Consider the following 8,349-nt stretch of genomic DNA (forward strand, 5'->3'; position numbering starts at 1 on the left):
ACAGATGAGAAGTTCTTGCTGGTCCTGCAGCCAGATTTGCCATCTCAGACGCTCCTGAGACAGACAGCCACCCCGACAGCTTTTTTCCCTCACTAAGCGCAATAGTTAAAGAGTAACAAGCACTGAAGGGGGAATGTCTCTGCTTCAAAGGGACACAGACATCTGGGTATCAAAAACAGGGGGAAAAAGAAAGGTGGATGCCAGACAACAAGTTCATCTCTCTTTCTGCTACAGGCACATCTGTTGTATCGACTTTGGCAACTCTTTGTTGACCTGTGAGAGTTGTGGTACAGAGTAGAACTGGCTCTTGTGTGGTAGAGAGCATTAGCCCAGCACCTGGTGGCTTTGCAAGCAAAGCGGCTGCTAGCCATCCCCTTCCATGAAGGGGCAGCTCCATCCCAAAGCTGCCCATAGAGAGGGGAGACTGAGAAATAAGGAGAGACAGAGGCAGTCCCCAGGCTTTCTGAACAAGCCTGTTTCAGAGTACAGGCTGTGGCACAGTCCCGTGCCATGGCATGTGCCCTTCTATGTCCACGGAGGCTCAGAAGTTCTCTTTTCCTCCAGACTTTGCCTCCACACACAAGGATCCCCACGAGACACTTGCATTTCCAACCTCTTTTCACTACCCGTCTTCTCTGCAAGGGACTATCAGCTAAGGGAATGACTAGCGACAGTGGTGATGGCAGGGATTTGCAAGGTGGATGTGAGGAGCTGGACTAAGAAGCAGCTCATGTCTGTTATGTGGCCATGCGTGGCTGTGTCTGACTGCCAGGGCAGCAGACCTCAGCTACAACGTGCTAAATGGGAGCCACCAGCCCAGCAGAGCTAGCACTGCCTTGTGAACTGAATCCCCATTACCACTCAAGTCTTCACTAGCACTTTCGAGTTGTTTTGCAGGACAAGATATAGCTTGTCCTGAACCTGACTCCAAGAAAGGATTCCCAAGACACAATATAACCTCTAAACCGTGCAGCAGGTACAAAAGCCCTCTTCAAAGTGGTACTGCTGATGAGGGGCTGAACTACATGCAGTCTCCGCAAGCTAGGTGAAGGGAACCCGATTTTTGAGGCTAACTTGGTATGCAGGCAGGTGAAACAAGCACTCAGCTCTGCCTGAATACTTATTGTCTGCACTGCTGCGCTGAGCATTAGCATGTCAAAGATTCCAGATGAGCTCTGAAGTAAACAACGATGGAGGTAAATGGCCAAAGGTGAGGTTTACCGCTGTATGGCTGTAGGCGTTTTTTTGGAAGAGACTGGGAAAGGAAAGTGGAGAGTGAAATTCCATAGAAAACTATTTCCACACTGGAGACTTCAGTCAGTCTGCAAAATCCTTGGAAAACAAAGCAGAAAACTTACGGTAAGATCATAAACTGCAGATCAACAAACTTGGATTTTTCCTAGTCCCCAGGGTCGTTGCCAGATAATAAATGTATATTATCCTGGAATTTAAAACTGGTGCTTAAGTTATCTGCAAGAACTCATCTTGTAACAATGCAGGTGTGTGAATTCTTTATAAATTGTGGGTTATATCTTACACCTTTCATTAGAAAACAAAAAAGTTACCACAAGAATGAAAAACAAACAACAAACTATAAACAGTGGTGAAATTAAAAAGGAAGGATTTTGGCTGAGCGGAGGCAAGGGTATGAGGACACCATTTTGAAGAAATTTTTAATTTATCTCTGTGTTTGATTTTATTTACTAACCACTTTCTATGATGAAAAGCCAAGTACCTCTTCCAACAGTATTTTTAAATGAAAGCTGCAGCTCAAGCCAAGAGCATATGAAGCCCTACAGAGCTGAGCCCAGGTTGCAAGGTCTCACCTGCACAGGGATCCCAGTGGGTACTGGGCCCAGTTGTCTAGTTTATGCTGGTGGAACTGGTACAGCCAATTTCCCCCGAGATATCAATAGGAAGTGTTACGTTTCCAGGTCACACATCAGTAGTGGAAAGCCCAGGGTGAAGCTGGAGAGGCAGTGATGCCATTTGCAATTCAAACAAGCCGTGATTGCTTCATTCACAGTTACAGCTGCTTCCTGCGCAAAATCTTCACAACTCCACGCCCCTAAGAAAACAAACTTGCTAAGTGTCTGTTCCACAAGCCTGACTCAGAGCTTCACTCCCGATCGACACTTTGCAGCAACAGTAAGAAGTGAATCTGCTCCCTGCCAAACCCTGGCAGTGCAGGGAAATGCGTTTGTCCCAGCATTTGTCCTAAACATTTAAAGCCATTCTGCTTTATGCAAAAATGTGACATTGGGAGCCCCAACTGAATACAAGGAGAAGTCTTGAACTGGTGCAACACAACTGCTCTGGATATAGAATTATGCTTAATTTCTAGAGAAAAGCTAGATTTAATTCACCTTTCAGCCTGTTTTCTCTGTGCAAGATGGAACCAAGATTTGTCAATATCTGTTATTACTATTATTACAATTACCTGCAGCTGTCAGAGGACAGCTATAGCATGTAGAGAAGCCACGGTTCATACCTGTGGTGTCCTAGGTTCCAGAGCTCTGAAAACCGTCCTTGACATCTAATAGCTAGCCTCCCTCCACAGGCAGATCCATGCAGGTCACTCAGGGGTTAAAGGGCAGCTTTTGGCAATGGGAAAACTGCAGAACATACACAAAAAATTCAGATTAGCCAATGCAGAGGGAAGGCCCAGCCTTCCTGTCTCGCTCTGGCTCCCACTCAACTGCCAGCAAATACTGAATTTGCACTCAAAACCTGTTTGAACCCCGATGCCGTTACTACACAGCCCCTGTTGTATTGCTCCATCACAAAGATAGGAGATGTTCCTGTTTTGTCCAGCCTCTATAACTATTGGCAAAAGTGCTACGTAAACCTAGTGCTAAACACTATTGAAGCCCAAGAACTCAGCTAATGTAGTTTCCATCCTTGCAAGACTTTAACAGAAACCCTCTTAGCTTAGTCGCTAAGAAAGCAATGTCTTAATTACAGTTGAAGGGGAAGAACCTGGACTGTGCTACCCCATGGCATATTATTTATTATTCATATTACTGGCCCCTTTGCAAGCTTCAGACCGAACTCTCCCTTCCCTGAATGGCTCTCCAGGGCCTTAGCAGTACAATTGCTCTCAAGGGCTGAGCTATGCATATATTATCATTATTGCTGTGCTATTCAGACCCATTGGGTTGTCTGAACTGAATACCAGTAACCACACTGCAAATAAGTAAGAGGCCAGGCTCGCTGCTTTCACTGTAACTGCCCTGGTGTAACACTATCCCAGCCAAAACCAGCACACTCGGCTGTAGTTTTTATTTTGGCAAGGAAAATAACAGACATTTTATAACTGAAAAAGCCAAGCAGAGTCACAGTGTAGCCTCGCTTCCCAGGAGCTCAATCCCATTGGGAGAATGTTGGGTACGTCCTGCTGAATCACCACCTGAAGAGTTCATTTGCTCCCACTGTGGGAGTGGCTTACCATGGGAGAGAAAGGATGAGCTGTCTGAGAAGACAAAAATGATAGCACATCAAGGTGGAACAAGGGTGTGAACTGCCATATACTCTTGCTTTTTTTAAGCCAAGGGAAGTGGTAAAAAGGAGCTTTGCACAGAAGGTGTACAGCTGTCTGTGATGGAGCAGGTTAGAAAAAGCACTTGCTCCCATGTTAATTCTCTTAATCTCATTACTTTCTCTTCAGATAGCTTAAATTAATGATGTGCACATAAGGATAAAACCTTGGTCATTGCTATGTACTTAGGAAGGGACAGTAGTTCACATTCTAGATATATGAATAATGTTTACCCACACTGGCATTTTACAGCTTTCATTTTCTTCCTGCTATGCCCAATAAAAAACACTGATTGCCCCCATAATCTGAATGCCATTTTCCTGGGTGACATTTACTTTAGGGTCCCGCTACCCAGAGTTTGTGCCTGTAGTTTTCCAGCATCAAATTCCAGAAAACTGTACCTGTGAGCCTTCAGTCACCTCGTTCTGACCTTTGCAGCCCATCAAGTCTCCATCGGGGAGACTTCTTATTCTACTCATGTTGCTTATGCTTCCCTACCATCTATTGCGGCTTATATCTTTCAAGCACATGGATAACCAGGACAACTTCTCAACTAACGCTCACCTGCACTGACTTCCTGTCCAAACATCACTTACAGCTATTGCAGCCTAAAAAGGAGAGAGATACAAAGTCATTATTTTATATACACTGGTGACACTGGTAGTTTGACAGCCCAAGAAGATGGGGTAAGATGCTTGCCTGGCTTTGGAAGCTGGTCAGTATAGATGTCAGGAAGGAACTGCTTCCTGCATACTGCAGCTTACTTCCCATTTCGCTTCTCCTGAGGCACATGCTCTTTAAAAAGCCAAACTGAAACCATGGACATTCTGAATTACAGCAATACAGAAACTTCTGCTCTTCCAGGAAAATTTCTGGTGATGATGTTCTCTGGAAAGCATGATGTCTCTGAAGATTTTGAAGCCCAGTGTCTCCAGGAAGACCCACCAGGAGTCAGAATGGCCACTCAAAGTAAGCAAGCAGGGTAGTTCAGAAGTTATAACGGAACCACAATCTCAGGTTTCATCCATTTAGGTATGGGGAGCCTGCAAATTTTGGGCAAAATGAGCATTATTATTGACTAAGGGGAGGCATGAAAGGATTGGCTCAGAGATGGGGGAGGCTGAAAAATATGTTAATAAGCTATTCCTGAAAGCAAGAGTTTCCTTTTCACCACATGGCACACAGCCACACATGGGTTCACATAGGTTGAAACCATGTTAGTGACTAGCACACCTGCCTCGGTCCCCATGGAAGGTCTCTGACCGTTTTGGGAATGCAAGATTCAAAGTGTGCTCGTTCTGTGCTTCAGACTACACTGTCTGCGTTGTCTTCAGCTTCAAATATAGGTCAGGTCATGGCACTTCGCTTTCATTTGCCTCTGCCAGGGGCTCCAATTGAGTATGACCCTCAAAATGCTGGAATCCATGTTTGGGGCAGGTCTGTGTGTTCACAGAGAGGTCTTGGTTCACGATGGGCTCAGAGGCACTGTGGTGATACAAACAAAAACCTCTCCAACTCCAATAGAAGAACGTGCACTAGTCAGGAAGGGAATTATTCTTTCCACCCCAACCTACTCTCTAAGCATTAGGAGACACTTGGCATACCAAGCAGCAAAACAGTCCTGAATCTTCTCATCTCACCCCATCTGAAACCAGCCATAAATAATCCTGGGAAAATATTGGCCTCAACTCTCATTTTCAGTCTCTTGTTGAACCACTCACAAACATATCTGCATATATTACTCACTGACAATCTCCACAGAGAATCCAGCTTTTCTCAACAAATAAATCAAGGCATCTGGAGTATATTCTGAAAAGAGTTGAGACAGCACAGCCTGTAAGCATCTAACAGCTTACTTCAGTAATGGAAACACAAGTCCAGCAGCAAGAGACAGCACGTCTTCAGAATCAATTGTTCCTAAGCAGAATCTATTTTTTTGAAAGATAACAAGGCAATTCACCGATATGAATAGTTGCAAATGGCAGAATATAGTAAATTCTGACAAAAGTAAGAACTGTCTTACATCCTTTTCAACTGTAAATCCTGACTGCTGGGCTACTAATTTTTGCTGGCTTCCCAGCATATACTTACCATGGCAAAGGCACTGGCACAGCTTAGGTGACCTGCTGAAGTCAAGCAGCAGAGCCGTGGATCCATTTTAACGTAAATATTTTTTACAGTGGTTGTTTGGTTGAAGCTTTGAGTCATAGCCTGTGATAGCATGAATTTGTGTTTTGTAGCAATTACAGTTCAAACAAGGATTATGTGAACAGGTTTTTAAAGAACCAACAGAGATCTCTTGTTTGATCATTTGTTTAAACCCAAAGCAAACATGAACTAAAGTAGCTGCAATAACAGGTATCTTGCTAACCACTGGTATCTCCATACTGTGCGAAGAACAGATTAACTCTGACAGCAATGTCTCAGGAGATTCATGTCTCTTTATAGACAGGGAATGGGACTGAGGCTCATCACGTGCAATTTCTGTTCACTGGTCTGTAAGGCAGAAAGGATTTTTGTCTTTCCACATCCCAGAACTCAAGAGTCTATCCCCATCAAAAAATTGCTAGGCACTACTGGACATGAAGGATAATGTCCTACAAGCATACCTAAGTGTGATTCATGGGGGGGGGGGGGGGGGGGGAGGGGGGAGGGACGGGGGGAACCCCAACCTAAAACCCTCACTTACTGCAGTAACTGCAACATGCACACAGAAATTGCCAACTTTGTGACTCGGCCAGGATCTGGCTGGGTCATGAGAAGATGGAAATGAGGTAGTCAGTCACACAGTGCTTTGAATGCCAACCTGTAACCAGCTCATGCCACATGGTAATTTCTGCTTGTGTCACAAATACAGGTGGGGAGCCTGGATAGATCACAGCTTCCCTAAGCAGGGCTAGACAACCAGGATTTCACCCCATTGCGACTAAACATTACAAAACCAATCTGGTCTATTGTAGTAGTTTTATTATAATATCGCATATTAACTCTAGCTTGTGGTTGGAAGCTGTATGAACTTCTAGCAAATACATCTGTTGCCCCAAAGGCTTTATAGCTAAAAAAATACAAGGACAAAAGTACAGAGAGAATAGATGAGTGGAGGATTGGGAATTTAGACAGACAGACATGAACTGCCTTATTCCAAGGTCACACAACCAATGAACTTAAGTATTCAGAGTCCTGCTCTTCACACTTTAAGCCTAATACCAGCCTGCATTCCTGGTGATGGTCAGCTTTCCAGATAGGAAGCCAGGGCTGGTTCTGAGACTTCCTTTGCAGAAGACAACCGAGGTACAAATGTTGAGTCTAGTGTTTTTTAAGTGAGCTACAGCAAACCTGTAAAATAAAGTGCAGTGGCAACTTAAAAACGCTAGGAACCCCAGTTTGCCACTTCATGTGGTCACACTTTATCCAGGAGATAAAACTATCTAGATCAGAGAAATCATCAAAACAACATCGCTTTGTCTGCGACATTGCCACAAGATAGGATCAGCCCAGCATTAAAAACCCAGGGCTGAAACGTGATGCTGAGGTGGGGAAAGGCAAAGTAGTTTGGATTATGTAAATGAGAACATTTTCCCATAAGGTTTCATCTACCCAGCTGGACACAAACATACCTGAGAGGTTTGAAGACATTTAAATGCCCATTTATTTTATCTTCTTGTTTTCTTTGCTGACTTAGCAATTTTGGTTGTTCTAGTATGGCCACTACTGTCATGAGATAAAAGCAGCCTCTGTGATCCCAGCAGGTTTGAAAGCTCTGTACGTAGACTGGATAGTAGCTTGAGCACAGCATCCATGGGGCTGCATTCCTCAGCAGCAAAGACAGGCCTCCACAGCTGCTTTTGTGCAGGCTGAAAAAGGAATTCTATCCAGGGGTACAATCTAGAATTTAGGGAGCTCTTCTTTACTCCACAGTGTTTATAATAAATGTCACCATGAGCGTCATTGCTTGGCATTCTGGTTTTGAGAGGGAGTCATTATTTTTGCCTTCTTTTTCATGACTCAGCCCTATCTGAAATGCCAACACCAGCTTCATTTTCCCTAGCAGTGGCCCTGGTCAGCTGGTGATGTTCGACTGGCAAGACGTGGACTCCCCATCAGGATGCTCTGGCTTCCTTTCAAAAGATCAGCCGCTGTTAGTCCTCTCTGTTGCGGGAAACAGAACAGTACCAGGTCTGGTCACTGGCATGCCCGTAGGATTTCAGTCTTGTACATTTGTATGGTTCGTTCTGCAGAAGAGCAGAGGAATCTCTTTCTAGAACTATGCACATACTAGTGTGCTCGTCCTCTGCATTGTGTGTAATGTCCTGCCACCACCTCCCAGGTGGACTGCACTGTGAGCTGTAACTCATCTTGCCTCTTAGCTTACAGGTGACATTTTTATACCTACTCCAGTCATGAATACTTGCTTCTACTTTTTGACTACTTCTTTCTTAATCCTCTACTCATTTAGGAGCTCCTAATGTGGAGATGTATTAGTCTCTTGTGTGTTCTTTCCTTGCCTTCACACTAGGATGATTTCCTACTGTCTCTTCAATACTATTTGTTTCAGAAACTGAGAGATCTCTGGCACTCCTTTATCCCCAAGATAATCTTCTAAAAGGCATCCAAATGCATCTAAGTGACTTAACAAATGGAACTTGACATATTTATGAAAAGAAGATTCTGACCAAATTTTCTTTGCTGCCAGCATAGGAGAATCAATGAACCATGAGTATCTTTTAAAAACTCTCCTGGGATTCCTGCTTCCCAGCAGACTGCAGAAGAATCTGTTTTGTACGTAGATATTGAAACATCGCAAAAAAACA

The sequence above is a fragment of the Falco biarmicus genome, chromosome 1 (assembly GCF_023638135.1).
Source record: "Falco biarmicus isolate bFalBia1 chromosome 1, bFalBia1.pri, whole genome shotgun sequence".
In the NCBI taxonomy this organism is placed as follows: Eukaryota; Metazoa; Chordata; class Aves; order Falconiformes; family Falconidae; genus Falco; species Falco biarmicus.